The sequence below is a fragment of the Megalobrama amblycephala genome, linkage group LG11 (genome assembly GCF_018812025.1).
Source record: "Megalobrama amblycephala isolate DHTTF-2021 linkage group LG11, ASM1881202v1, whole genome shotgun sequence".
Classification (NCBI taxonomy): domain Eukaryota; kingdom Metazoa; phylum Chordata; class Actinopteri; order Cypriniformes; family Xenocyprididae; genus Megalobrama; species Megalobrama amblycephala.
In genome coordinates, this window is record NC_063054.1 from 842,811 (window position 1) to 858,260 (window position 15,450).

General features: G+C 40.0%; 1 protein-coding gene across 13 annotated transcripts in view; it reads right to left on the reverse strand.

The window, feature by feature from the left end:
- Positions 1 to 14,098, reverse strand: part of epb41l2 (erythrocyte membrane protein band 4.1 like 2) — a 96,472-nt gene extending 82,374 nt beyond the window's left edge. For 8 of the 13 annotated variants that reach the window (XM_048208213.1, XM_048208210.1, XM_048208215.1 and 5 more), the window contains exon 1: positions 13,928 to 14,097. The gene's annotated coding sequence lies outside the window, so the exon portion shown is untranslated. Of the gene's footprint in view, positions 1 to 13,927 lie in introns of all 13 variants that reach the window. The other 5 variants (XM_048208218.1, XM_048208209.1, XM_048208207.1 and 2 more) reach the window with 2 other exon arrangements.
- Positions 14,099 to 15,450: the final 1,352 nt, after the last annotated feature.

A 15,450-nucleotide genomic window follows, 5' to 3' on the forward strand; every position in this document is an offset into this window, starting at 1 on the left:
GAAATGTCATTTTCAGGTCTATGCCCAAAAAGTTGGACTGACAGATAAACCATTGAATCCCAGAAAGCAGAATTTGGAGAAAAACAGGAATTACAGATTTCGTGAGGCCCTAATGAACCGCCATCTTCCTGCACTTGACACTTTTTAAAGGCAGGTCTTGTGTCCTACTTTAAATCACAAAAGTAGAGCTTCATCTCTCACGTCACCTCACTGAAGCGTAATGCTGTTATTTTTAATAAGGTGGGTGGAAATGGGGACAGGTCTGAGGGTGCTCTTCCTGTCAGAATGGCTCTGACTGTGCCCTCCTAATTCTGTGGCATGCTGGGACAGCGATTGCTTAACCATTCGGAAGGGTTGTGGGAATATGAATGTGAGAGCCGGGCGCTCGGCCCATCCGCCCACAGAGGCCCTGGACAGCAGGGTTGCCAGGTTTCCACAACAAAACCCATCATATTGCTACTTAGAACCTGCCCAATTGCTACTCGATCATGTTCCAGGGGCGTCCCGCTTGTTTCAGGGGGTAAAATCCACGTTTCTGGCAGGGTTCCCCTGGTAAAGTTGGTTTTCCAGGGGCTAAATATCATGTTAGTTGGGGTCGCTTCAACCCGCAGACATGAAATACAACAGTGTAGCCCAATTCCACGGGAAAACCACGGACTTGGCAACACTGCTGGACCGTCAGAGAGACACCGGCGTTACATCAGCACATGCCACTCACTAAACCAGTGCTTGAACAATGATCTCTGTGGATCTTGTATGAAATGGATTATGGATTGGATTATGCTGGTATCGTGCATGCATACTGGACGAACAGAATTGTTTCATTAAAAAATAACATTGTAAAATATTCCCAGTGTTTGGTTATTGCTTCATGTTATTATTGTGTAAAGCAGATAACGGATGTGAAGGAGTTGAAACAGCAGCTGGTTTCATTATTGCAGTGTAAACTCAAACAGTGGAGAGCTTCAGAGCTCATTCACAGATGCACACTGACGGGAAGACCATTGGAGAGAGGATCATCTGTCCGTCCCGTCCGTGTTCCTGTCAGACTGATTAGAAAGAGCAGAGGAACAGCCTGGGGTTTGGCTTCGTCCCAACCATAGTTAAAAACAGCTTATCTGCAGGAGGCCAATTTAAAGCGCGAACCTTTCACCTGAAGTCATTTGGGTAAAATGTGCTGCTCTTCAAATCACAGCGCTTTACAGCAGCTGAAAGAGCAGCTCGCTCGTGTCCTGTAGAGCTCTGCTGAATTTGTCTTGCAAATACTGTTGTGTTCAGCAGTCTGAAGCACATTCGAATTCTTCACGATGTGCGTTTCCTATAAAAGCATCATTAGCCAACTATATCGTTACTAATAGGGGTGACCCTGAATAGTCGACGATTCGATGCTTGGATAGGAGGTGTTATGGGGGTGCTCAATATCTGATTTCACATAGACACACCAGTTCTCTCCCAATAGGTTAATATACAGCCTATTAGGATAATGCTGTAAATAAAAATGTGAAAAGAACGAAACTTTTAATGTGTGTGAATAAATCCAACCACCCAGTGACAGAGTTAAGTTTCACTTTCCATGATCAGACTAAATCTTTAACAATAGCCGTTTCTCAATATTGTCTGTTCTTGTGAAACGTCATCAGTCGCTGCCCAAATACTGTTCCAATTCAAAGTTCACATCTAGCCAAGTTCAGTTCAAATCCCCGGATTTGTTCTTGATCCGCCCCTTTTATCCAGGATGCATCGAGAGGTGACTTGTGCGGACTTGAGACAGCCAGGCATCCCAGAATGCATCGAGAAAACCCGCGTAATTTAAACATATTATCATTATTATGTCATGATATGTGGTTTTAAGAGCTTTTCAGGTGAGAATGTACTGGTTTAAAGCTCAAATTTGTGGTTTATTGATAAAGACAACGCCTATTCGAAAATTTGATCTGATGTTGTCGGTAGGCCTGCACGATATATCGCACGGTACGAAAAATAACATTGAACTTAAACGCGATTCTTAGTGCGATTATGAAATCTCTAAGGCTGCGAGTGTTTTTTATGGGCGGCTTGTCAATGAAGTATTGCTCCAAATGCTGATCCATCTGAAAGCACTGCGAGTTTGAGTCGCTTATAATGTACATTTGAAAAAGCAACACGCGTCAAACTTCTTTTCAGACTCGAGAAGCATTTATTAACATCTTGTCCAACAAAAGACAACATGTTTTTACTCCAAACTCACTCCATAACGACAGTTGAGCGTCCTTCTGTGAGATGATGATGAGGCTTCTTACACAGAATAAGGCAGTCGTGTGTTTATCAGTCATGTTTAACTAATAAAAGCGTTTCAATCTTCTGTTTATTCAGCTACAGTGATATGATGCATGTTATCTTCTGCTGCAGGGCATATTTTGAGTTTCTGTGCAAGAGCGCCCTCTGGCTTTCAGATGGAGAAGCATTTACTACTGAACCGTACAGCTCTGACAAGCTGCGCATTAAATAATCACAGCCTTTGCCATATTGCGTGTGATTTTATCGCGATAAATCGTGCAGCCCTAGTTGTCAGAGTTGTGAGATCCAGGCGATCACCGGGCGCACAGCGTTCATGTACCCCGCCGAGAGCAGCCTTACCTCGGCTAGTCCTTCTGACGTTTGCCGCTGGCTCTGATGTCTCTGCAGTGGTTAAACATGAGATATGATTCGTCTTTTGTATATCTAATGGGTGATCATTGGTCTCGTGAATTGGATGCACTTTTGAAATCCAAAAAAAAGTAAGACGCAAGTTGTGCCAACAGCTCACGTCCGCTCAACAACGACAAACATTGCGGCACACTTCTGCCAAGTCGGTTTTCCTTGCGCACTATTTGAAAAGACTCAAACGGACACAGGCAGATCGCGTGAAAGACTGGATATTTCTCTCTCAATCAGGTAGGGTACAAGTGATTTCAAAATTTCAGCCGGCTACAATTAGATTTTTGGATGCTGTGAACGTTTAGCTAAAAAGATTTCCACTCCAGTTTAGCATTTATTGTCTCTGCAGTTAAAAAGACAAGTTGACAATTCTGTCTATACTTCCGTTATTTTAATAATTTCTTTAATTTTAATGTATTGATCGATCACTCTGGGTTATCTAATTTAACTATTTGTGGCTTGTGTTTTGAATACATTCCCCTGCATTTCAGGCATTTTGCACACATTTGTTCTGCTTCTTGTGACTTGATTATGACTTTCGTTTTTTTTTTTTTTTAAATTATTTTTATTTATTAGAACGGTATATTCTGTTCTAATTCAATTGTGCATCGATGTTGCGCTGTAGAGTTAAAGCTTGATCGCACAGGCAATTTAGCCGACTTAATATGATTTGCCGACAAGTGAAATGCATGCAGTGTGGCTTTTCTGCAGTTATATATTTTTTTTTTTAGGTTTATTGATCCAAAATGGTTTTATTCTTTTTTGTCTATATCTTTGTGTGATGTTCTGTACATTGTGGCTGTGAATGTTTATCCACATTGCCTTTCATTTTAAAAAAAGACGAAAATGCATTGTCAGTTTCGTCTATCACTTGACAGGCAGTTTTGGTCGCTTTATTAGAAAGTTGTTTCTCTGTGCCGTGTGTGAAAGAAAATTAAAGTTATCTTAAGGCACGGGTATAGAGGCCTTACTTCATTTTCCGCGTCCCACTCCATCTCGTGCACAGTTGAGTAGGGGTGGGACAGAATATCGATATGGCGATATATCGTCATCCTTCTCTGTGCGATACGAGAATCGTATCGCTGCGCCAAATATCGATATTTTAATTTTTAAAAAAATAAAGCGCTATATATAGATTTCTTTGCTCAAAGCGTCCTACTTCAAGGCGGCGCTCGACACATGAATGAGGGAAACGTGAACTTAAGTTAACTAGCCTAAGAAAAAGAGGTTATTAACAGGATGGCGGACAGCAGTGTGAGTAAAATAGATGCCCCAGCCACGTTTAAGTTCAAAGTCTTGACGCACTTTTATACCATTGATGTGACAGTCGTAGACATCTTTGACGTTCTTCACCGAGCGCTTAGATATACACGGGAGCATTTGAAAGCATATATTAGGGATCCTCTGACAGACGCCTGCTTTCGAACGCTCCCATGTATATCTAAGCGCTTGAAGAACGTCAAAGGGTCTGTTTGCACCTGGTGACTTCATGCATTTTCTCTGATCGGATAGCTATCCGATCGTGAAAAGACCAGGTCTAAATGCCTAAATACACATTTGAGACGGATTTAAATCTGATCGCTCAAACCACTTCAGGAGATGGTCTGGGACGCATTCCGGTCAAAACTGTCTATGCCCAGTCTAAATGCATCTGGTTGTTGAAACTACATATGTAAATTTTACTTCTCCCAAAAATACTAAAGCTGAAACATGTGAGAGTCAGATATGACATCGCCGCAGATCTCTTCAGCAAGCTGACGCGCAAACGGCCGCATATGAAAGTGAAAGTAAGTCGCAGACGCATAACACACAATTATCTTCATTAAAAGTAATGAGACCTTATACCAGTGCTGTTGCCGCTCTCTCCTATTGCAGTCTTTGATTTTGAAATTAACTGATGGTCAATAAAATGCACCTCATATTTCTTGCTTTCGGTGACGTGAACTCTATTAAATGTACATATAAGATTTTGGACATAAAAACTGGGTTTTTATAGGCCTTATAAACAGACAGCTTGAGAGTGACTCCTGAAGGACCAGCACCACATCCTCTTGTACCACTGTTTGAAGAATTTATCTTCCAGAATCTGGCAGTAAGTTTTGGAAGATCATTTTTAGTCCATCTCTGCAAGACAGACATTTCAGGATAAGAGATGGACTAAAAGTGAACTCAAACACCTTACTGCCAGATTCTGGATAAATTCTTCAAACAGTGGTACAAGAGGATGTGGTGCTGGTCCATCAGGAGTCATTCTCAAGCTGTCTGTCTATAAGCCCTATTAAAACCCAGTCTTCATGTATTTTATAACACTTCAGCTTGTGATTCTTATCAAGTGCAGGTCATTTTTTAGGATTCTTTAGCTAACCTAAGTCTCTGAGATCCTGACACCTTGCACTTCTGGAGACTCCAGGTAGGTTGCAGCTCTGGAAAATGGTGGCGCTGGAGACTAAAGGGTTCCTGATGGTTTCACACTTAATTCTTCACCTTAATTCTTAATTATTTTGCAGTTAACATGTGTCTTTTCTTTTCCACCTGTTTTTGTCTGACCCCGCTGACCCAATGAGCATTTTGCTGTCCCTTGGTCATGCTTTAACTTTGCAATTTCTAGTATTGCATTAGTATTGCGTCCTTCTCATGAGTATTTAATAATTTTTGACTTTTCAGTCTGAGTTAAATCTCTTTTTTGGCTCATTTTGCCTGTAAAAGAAAACCTGCCTAATAATTCTGCACACCTGAATATAAGGCATTTTTCATTTCCAGCCTTCATGAACAATTATATATCACTTATAAATGATTAAAAACAATATTAATAGTAGTTATTAAGATTGATGTGGATTGGAATTGGTAAAATGTGCTTGGGAAAAAAATATGATCAGAAAATCAACTTGCCTAATAATTCTGCACTCCCTGTACTCATCTGGCCTTTGGAAAGTGTTAGTGCGCACTATCTAGTGGACTACTGCCCCCCTCCCCCCCATTATATCTAACACTTAATGAAGTTGTTATAATTATATTGAGGAAAATTATATAGCGATAATTATAGTTTGACTGCCCAGCACTAGCTGAACTAACCCTTTCTGTGTAAATGTGTATTCTGAACTCAGCTCGATTCTGTTGCACTATTCCCGCCCACAGTGAGATCTCATTGGTTGCAGTAGATGCATGTGTGTGTGTGTGTGTGTGTGTGTGTGTGTGTTGAGGGTCATGGAGATGATGGCTCAGTCCTCAGAGCTTTCTGCGCGTCTTTTCTCTGGCTGCCCTGACAAACGCCTCTTCATAGCAGTGAATGCTAATTGGTCCCGTTCCCACTGATGCCGTTGACCGCGAGCCATCATCACCAGAGGAGATTCACGCTAGAGGTCTGACGTCTCGTCTTCCTCTTCCTCTGCTCCTGCGTGTGGTGATGAAGCGCTCTCGGGTCAACAGCCGCACCTGTCCGCGCGTTCATGTGAAGCGTGTGACGCGGTCATTAGAGAGGAGCGCTGCGCTCACCTACAAGCATGAGATCAGGTCAGGACGCTCGCTCTGTGAATGAGGCCATTGTGCTGCGGTTTACTGTGACTTAATGGGCAGAAGAGAGGGAGTGAACGAGGGGAGAGATGAGAGAAAGAGTTTCCCCACATTCAACTCTGCCCATGACAATACATGACAATGCTTTCATCTTTAATAATTTAAACGGAGAGTAAACTAATGAATTCAGAGATTTGAGCTCCTCTTCTGCACTCATATCATGGTTACGTCACTTATTGGCCAAAAAGAAAAACATATCAGCCAGGGCTGGGTATTGACAATTTTCTCGATTCGATTCGCTTACTATTCACATGCTTTCAATTCGATTCAATGTCGATTATTTTGGATGTAGTATATCAGTTGCAGTATGGAAAATTTTCTAGAGGAAAAATCTCTCAACTAATGCTGTAAACTACACATTAGAGTCAGCTGGTACTACTATAATAATAATGAAGGTTAAAATGAACTTATTTATATACAAACACTTAAAATTACACTCAATGATGTTATTATAAATAAAGTTTAGAATTACATAATCATATTTCTACTCCAATTCATTTTTTAAAAATATAATCATTTAAATCGCGGCTGTCATAACTGATTTATTCAAACATGCATTAAATATTGAAGAACATTATAATGAATATGTAACGGTGCATAGCTATATTTATCTTTCTAGAGCACTTTTCTATCTGACTAATGAGTTTATGGTCACTGAATATGTTTTTCTGAGGTAAATGTGACGTCACGTGACATTGAAGCTGTTTTATTGACGTCTTTCCGAGGTTGAAGCACTGATTGAGCGATTACACGAGACATGATACGGATTTCAGTAAGTTGTACTGTATCTTTTAACATACCTTCAGATGTTCATGTTTATTTTGCGCTGTAACCGGTATTAAAGAGGAGGAGAGGATGATCACATGCTTCTCTTTAACTGAGGCGCTAAAGCGATCTGTCACGCCACATTAAACAGCGCCAAAACGGTATTTATTTTTTTAATCTCATAATAAGATGGACGTCATTTGAAATCTGAGACTTTGCTTCATATCAAAAGTAACAAAGATTATTGCGATTTATTGGATGGGAGGTGCTACATATTCTGCTCATTCATCAACTGAAAACAGACTAGACTAATCGACTCTTGGGATTTAAGAATCAATATCGGTTCGTAAAAATGAGAATCGAATAAAATCGAGAAATCAATATTTTTTTACCCAGCCCTAATATCAGCTGATGCTCAATTATTAATGACAAATATGGGCTGATATACTGGACGATCACTGGCTGAGTCAGTTTGTGATGCATGTTTTCTGTTCGCACAAACATGAACAGCTGTTAAAGCGTCTGTTCAGACCCACAAGCGACAGATTTTTGTACAGAGAGCTGTATTTCTGCTTTTCCATAAGTGCCATCTACTACATCGGTGTGAATGCTGATCATTTTTTCAACCATCATGCAGTTTCTGTGCAAACATTAATATCAATGAGTAATACAGTTATTGCACTGTAAACTCTGATCGTCCTTCACTACTCAGTTGTGAGTTTTCCATCATTGAAGTGTTTTGTGGCTCATGTTTACACCTGGTGACGGTTGCTATGGTGACACGCGTGCACCTGTGCGGCAGTGAAGCCGTCTCACCCTCCCGTGACACGCGTCAGGACGAGAGTCATTCACAGCAGAGCAAACAGGACGACTCTCGTCTCAATCCATGTTCCACATGTGATCTTCTCCTCTGAATGAACAGCTTTATCCTGCTCTTCCTCTCAAATCCCAAACTAAACAGACAGAAGCGAGTGTGAACATGACAGATGCACTGCCTCTCGTTCATCCGCTCTCGTGTCATATGAACTCCGTATTGAGCAGGTTGGCGGGTGAGTGGTTATTTTCTTAATAGGTGAAGAGGTCAGCCGATCATAAGGGCATATGCATATTCAAGTCTTAAAGGCACAGCAGCAAAAATGCTCATCAAAACTGAATTAAGAAGAAGAAACCGCATTATAAATGGACATATGCGTACATTAAAATTGTTTAGAAAGCGATCGTTTAGAAAGATATATCAGTCGTCACTCAATATCTGCCAATATGTCTCAGTAAGATGATATTTAAATGCTTAGTTTTATGAACATATAATGCAATACAATGATGATTGAGAGATGAATCATATTTGATACTCGTGATTTTTATAATAAATGATGTCTGGATAATCAAGTAGAGCTGCTTCAAATATTACTAACAATATCAAAGTTATTCTTATGTTTACATGATAAAAATCAGTGCAGATTTCACAACAGAAAAACACGAGAAGCACGAGCTGAAGGATGTTTGTACAGTTATACTATAAGACTTTTACTTGATAAAGCAGCTTGAACTCTCAATCAGAGACAGAAGATTTTTCAGCGGAGGTTTATCAGCAAAGTTTTGATCATGTTGATCATCTAGAGCAGGGCTGCAAAAAATACAGCTGTAACCGGCCCACCTGACCTGAACATTTCATACGGCCTGCAGACCACGTAACTGAAATCTAAAGGCCGAGACACACCAACCCGACTAGCAGCAATGAAAGCTGACGGTGTTGTCGCCTCACGTCAACTGCGTCAGGGGAAAAAAAATGTGTGCTTGAACACGCAAAGAACTTCAGCCGACTGTCAACTCGCACGCACGTTCTGCGCCTGCGTATAAAGGAGATAAATGTCTATTTAAGCAGAAATTAGGGCTGCACGATTTGGGGAAAATGTCATATTGCGATTATTGAGGTCAATATTGCGATAGCGATATAATAAACAAATAGTATCATGAGTCATCTTGCTTGGTTCTCAATGAAAATACACACACAGATTACTGATAATGCTGAAATGTGTATTTCTCAACTCAAACTAGCAACAACAGCAAACAAATGCACAGCGTTTTCAAATTAAAATATTTTTATGAAATTAAATAACATCTTTGCATTACTGCAAACTTGTTATAATCCCATTTAAGATATTTGTTTCTTTACTAATCTGTAGTGGTTCAACGGATCACAAAACTCACGGTTCGGATCACATCATGGTTATGACGTCACAGATCGGATCATACTTCGGATCAGCACAAAAAAAAAAAAAAAAAATTGGATGGGGGTAACTTAACTTTGCATTTATTACTTAGCCCACTTAAACTATTCTGATACCATAGCATAAACTGCTAGCCTAAATAATACATTATTAAAGGCACATTCATGTATATATTTAAGAAAAATGTTATATTTATATATAAAATATTTATGTTTATATGTAATATAAAATATATATAAATATATATTTATAATACACGCATACATTTCTAAACTTTATAGCTGTATGTGTGTGTATTTATATATACATAATTATTATACACAGAACACACACACATATATATTACATAAACACAGACTTTTATTTTGCAAACAATTAATCACAATTAATCGTTGCAGCCCTATTTGCTTGCTTTCATAACTTTTGCTTATATTCTCATGAACTGACCGGTTTTCTGTACTGAACAGCCAATCAGAGCTCTCTCTCTCCAACTCTCCAGCTTTAGATTTGTGAAATTATGCTACATAAGACACACCTGCACAAAACTAAAACAGCAGCATCATCAACCCTGCTCTCCAAGATATCACCTCTAGTCCTTATCTTATTTTCATATGAAACAAAATGCAGATTTCTTACTTTTTCTTTCTACCAGCCAATGATTCTTGTGCTGTCCATACAATAAACGCCTGATTAGAAACTACAATTTAAAATCAGTCAAAGCTACAGAAATGTATACATTTACAAGTAAAGCTTCATATAACAAGCAGACTATCCTTTCTATGATTTTCTAGATTTTGTTTGTTTATTATTACACTTTTCACAGATATAGGGACTAATCTACTTAGTTGCCTTGTTCTCGTTCTATAACAGTCTGATAATCTCAGATTGTTGTTCTATTGTGCATCTGTTTTCCTTATAACGAAACTGTCCTTTCATCCTCCATGTTGTGTTAATCATGCCTATGCCTGCTTCATCTACCTCACAATTACATTTTGGGTAAATTACAAGTCAAACACTTTATTTAAATTTATTACATTTTAACTGTTTCACATCCCTGAGTTACAGCCTCAGAAATAGGATTCAAATATAACAGATTTATAGGATTAATTACTTGCATTGATACATTTGAAACACATCTGAATGAGATGTTTGGCTTTAATACACATTTTAATACAATATACTAGAAGTGATCATTCTGTCGTTTTGTTTTTTGTACTCCTAGATCAGAAACGCTACTTTATTTTTGCAACACTTCAATTTTTTTTATATAAATTAAATCAGCAGCTTGGATGAAAACATGTTGATGAAACAGACTTTACACAGAGCGACAGACCCAAACAAAGCAGCATATTTGTCATACTCAGATGTTTATCAATCATAAGAAAGCGTGTTTAACTGGGCAAAAACACAAAAAGATTAGGGTGGAAGCACTAATAAACCAGCCTGCTGTGAGATAGAACTGCGTTTCTGATGGCTGTAAAAAGCAAATTCAACTTCCCAAAGCCAAACGCAGGGAATAACCCCAAATGGGTCAAACAAAACAATTCCCTTTATTCCAGACGCTCACAAAAACACTGATAATGAGTGCGCAAACAAACAGACAGAGTGTGTTCACACTTAAAACATGACACATGCAGTAACCTCACAACACACTAAAATAGCCAAAAACACTACGAACACAACACATGATGCTTTTCCTTTGTGTGTGTGTGTGTGTGTGTGTTGTGCACTCAGAGACGCTCCACGGATCTGACAGATGGTCAGGGATAAAGCTACACTGGTAAACTCGGTGACGGAGCAGCAGGACCAGCGGAAAACCATCCAATTGGAAGTAAACCCTTCAAATCTCACCCAATAGAGCTCAGCTAGAGGCCCGTGATCCACCCAAACCTGACACTCCACCACAGCCTAATCCCTGCAGCGCTCGCAACGGCTGTAAGCGGCCGCAGCGGGGCGGGCGACACGTTTCACGTGACGTATCGTTTGGTAATGTCAAAACAAGCGCTGAAGACCCAAAACACGAATGGGAATGAGTTTTCTCAGCGGCTGTTTCTTGTCAAACATTAGCTCGTACACACGTCACATGATCTGCACGTCCACACTGACACTTACAAACGCAAATATTTGCTAGTGAAACCTTCAACATGTTGATATGCCTACTTCATTATAGGATACAGAGCCATGCATGCATTAGAGACAGGGCTAGAAATAGGCAACACAACAAGAAACAGTGTGGTTCACACAGGAAAACTGCTCAGGCTGCATCGAACTGTCAAACGCATTTTGAGAAGAAAGTTTCTGTGTGTACAGAATGAAAAGAATGTCTGTTCTGTTGTATTACTTTGTATACTATGCAGTCTCTGTTTGACATCGCGCTGGATTAAAATTCAGCGTCCCGTGCAGAAACACATACTTGCATTGCATTTTGATTTTTGTGCATGTGATGGTGTGCTAGATTGAGTTTGTGTAGATGCACAGGGTTTGGAAGTTGATTAAAAGCTAGTGATTTAATTAAATAAAATTCAAAATAAACACCTGAAATCACAACTGACCTTTGTTATTATTGTTTTATGTGCCTCAGGCCTCGTTTACACTAGTTTTCGTTTAAAATCACCAAAGTTTTGCTACGGTTACGCATGTCGTTTACACTAGGCCTGCACGATATATCGCACGATACGAAAAATAACATTGAACTTGAACACGATTATCGCTTAAACGCGATTCTTAGTGCGATTATGAAATCGCAAAGCAGCGATTATTTTTTATGCGCGGCTTGTCAATGAAGTATGGCTCCAAATGCTAATCCATCTGAAAGCACTGCGTGTTTGAGTCGCTTATAATGTACATTTGAAAAAGCAACACGCGTCAAACTAATTTTCAGACACGAGAAGCATTTATTAACATCTTGTCCAACAAAAGACAACATGTTTTTACTCCAAACTCACTCCATAACGACAGTTGAGCGTCTTTCTGTGAGATGATGATGAGGCTTCTTACACAGAATAAGGCAGTCGTGTGTTTATTAATCATGTTTAACTAATCAAAACGTTTCAATCTTCTGTTTATTCAGCTACAGCGATATGATGCATGTTATCTACTTCTGCTGCAGGGCATGTTTTGAGTTTCTGCGCAAGAGCGCCCTCTGGCTTTCAGATGGAGAAGCATTTACTACTGATCACAGAACCGTACAGCTCTGACAAGCTGCGCATTAAATAATCGCAGCCTTTGCCATATCGTGTGCGATTTTATCGCGATAAATCATGCAGCCCTAGTTTACACTACGGCATTTTAGAACCTCGAAAAGTAACACTTGTACACGCATTCCCAGTGTGCATGAAAGGTCATGTGACATGCATTTTTGGTCATGTTTTGTAGACGAAGCTCGTTTCTGAAACGCTATGGAAACACCAGTGTAGCCAAAGATCGTAAAACGGCGTTTAAAACCAAAACGCACTAGTGTAAATGGAGCCTCATAATTTTGAATCAAAATTACTTTTGCAGCATCTCTTCTCTGATGAGGTGTTTACTGGCGCAAGGGCGGGGCAACCTGTCACTCACATGAGATCCACCAATAGCAAAGCACAACCATCCAATCAATTCCTCAAAGGCAAAAATCAAGCCCCGCCCTACATTTGTTCTTGTTTGCAAAGCGTTTCACTCTGATATATGACAATAGAGAATAAAAGACGAGTGTAACTTCCGTTTTGCGCTCTGGAAAAGTATAAACCAACTAATAAATTATTTCCCTCCAAAAATTGCCAAGTTTTCCATATAGTGTCTGCAAATTATATCCTTTTTACTGATGCAAAACCAAAACACACCGCGTTAAACAGTCTGTCAGAATAGTTTGATATTAAATAATAACCTCGGTCATTTTGGTCCGTTTTTTTGGCCATCAACTAGAATATTTTAGTGTTGAGATAAAAATAAAACTTGACTTTGAGGTCGAAGGTTGTCGCGCGCAGTGTGGGCGTGTAATGTGGAGCACATCTGGACAGAAGGTGCGCGTCACACGAAGATGGCGTCGCGTCATCCACATATTAATTGTGTGTTCATTTGCACGTAAAAGCACTACCAGACCAAAACACTAAACACACACACAGAGCTGTGATCGCGCGCCAGCCACGCGGGCAGCTCGCTGCATTAAGGGCACGTGCCGCTGAATTTCAACGAACAAAACACGCTAACATGATTATCACGGCCTCCAGCTGCTTGAAAACGCGCTGATGTTATGCCGTCTATCATCCAGATGAGCGGTACACGAACTCAGCCGTGTAAAGTGCTCTTAAAGCAGGCGGTGATCGATGTAAACATCACGACTGGAGATTATAGCGTTACATAAAGACGCCATAGGGGATTTGACACGAGTGTGTCCATATGTTCGGTATGAATCGCACACATTTACCTCACAGACACACACCAACGACATTTACAATCACCTCAGCGGCGCGATTAACACACGAAAGGCTGTAAATCATCTTTACACGATTCATTCAACACACAGATTCACATTGATCATATTCAGACACATAATTAATATTTAACCGAACAGTTTTATCTCTCTAAATCAGACTAACGGCTCATAATGACGCGCTCCTGCGGATCCATGCGGGATCATCTGAGGGAAATATACACACACACACACACACACACTCCTGATATGATGAAAAACAGCCACGATCGCCTACCTTATTCAGTCTAGACGTGTTCAGCGAAACTTTCAGGATGAGGTCTCCGGTAAAAATTGCTTCCGACCGCCTCAGAAATGTAAAATTGAAATTCCCACACCGAAATCTTTCTGGGAGAAAAGCCAACGTAGTGAAACACGCGAACCCTCCCCTCGACGGGCGTGCACAAACCCCGCCTCTGCGATTTGATTGGCTGGCAGAAGTCGAACTCGGGATCTAATTGGTGGGACTCGGTGTCTGTCTGAAATGCTCGAATTCTATTGGTGGGCTCTGAGAGTGGTTTATAATAAGGATGTTGATTACCGAAGGAACCGCAGCGAAGGCTGTCGACTTTCAGTGAAATAGCGCTCACTAGTGGATATATTTAAAGTCACAGGACTAGTAAAAGAACCAGTCTAACCATCTCCACAGCAACATGCTAGTCAACTGAGCGCTGAAGAAACTTCCTTGGAATTTGCACTGTTATTATACAAGTTTATATTCACCTTGCGGTTATGACTGCATAAATTAAACATGGGATCTCCTTCAAACTCAGTGAAAACCTTTCTTCATTTCATTTTTTTTAATAACAATGGTCTAAATACCGTGTTACTGCATATATATTGTAATAACTATAACTAATAATCATGAAAACAGGGCCCACTCATAAAAATGTTCTCATTGGACCCATGAGATTGAGCTTCTGGTAATAACTGCGGTGTTTTGGTATTTTGGTAAGGCTGTTAGATGAATCTGCAGACTATTTTTGCATTTTCTGCACTGATTCTTGCTGGGGAAAATCCTGCAGAACTGATTTAAATGGTAAGTTCAGGCAAAAATAAAAATTTCTGTCATTAATTACTCACCCTCATGTCGTTCCACACCCGTAAGAACTTCGTTCAAGATATTTTTGATGAAATCTGAGAGGTTTATGACTCGATATCTATAATCAACACTTTCAAGGTCCAGAAAGGTACTAAAGACATCGTTAAAACAGTCATGTGACTGCAGTGGTTCAACCTTAATGTTATGAAGAGACGAGAATACTTTTTGTGCGCAAAAACAAAACAAAAATAACGACTTTATTCAACAATCTCTTCTCTTCTGTGTCATTCTCATACGTTGTTTACGTCCAGCGCTTCCAGGTTCATCGTCAGAACGCCGACTCATTATTGGCCGGCTCCTGCGTCAGCATCACATGTATGCATCGTGCTGATCATGTGATCAGCTTTGGCCAATACTGAGCCAGCATTCAGACGTAAACATGGAAGGATGCGTCACCTGCGTAAGGATAATGACAGGGAAGAGAAGAGATTGTTGAATAAAGTCGTTATTTTTGTTTTGTTTTTGTGCACAAAAAGTATTCTCGTCTCTTCATAACATTAAGGTTGAACCACTGCAGTCACATGACTTGTTTTAACGATGTCTTTAGTTCCTTTCTGGACCTTGAAAGTGTTGATTATAGACATTGAGTCATAAACCTCTCGGATTTCATCAAAAATATCTTAATTTGTGTTCTGAAGATGAATGAAGGTCTTACGGGT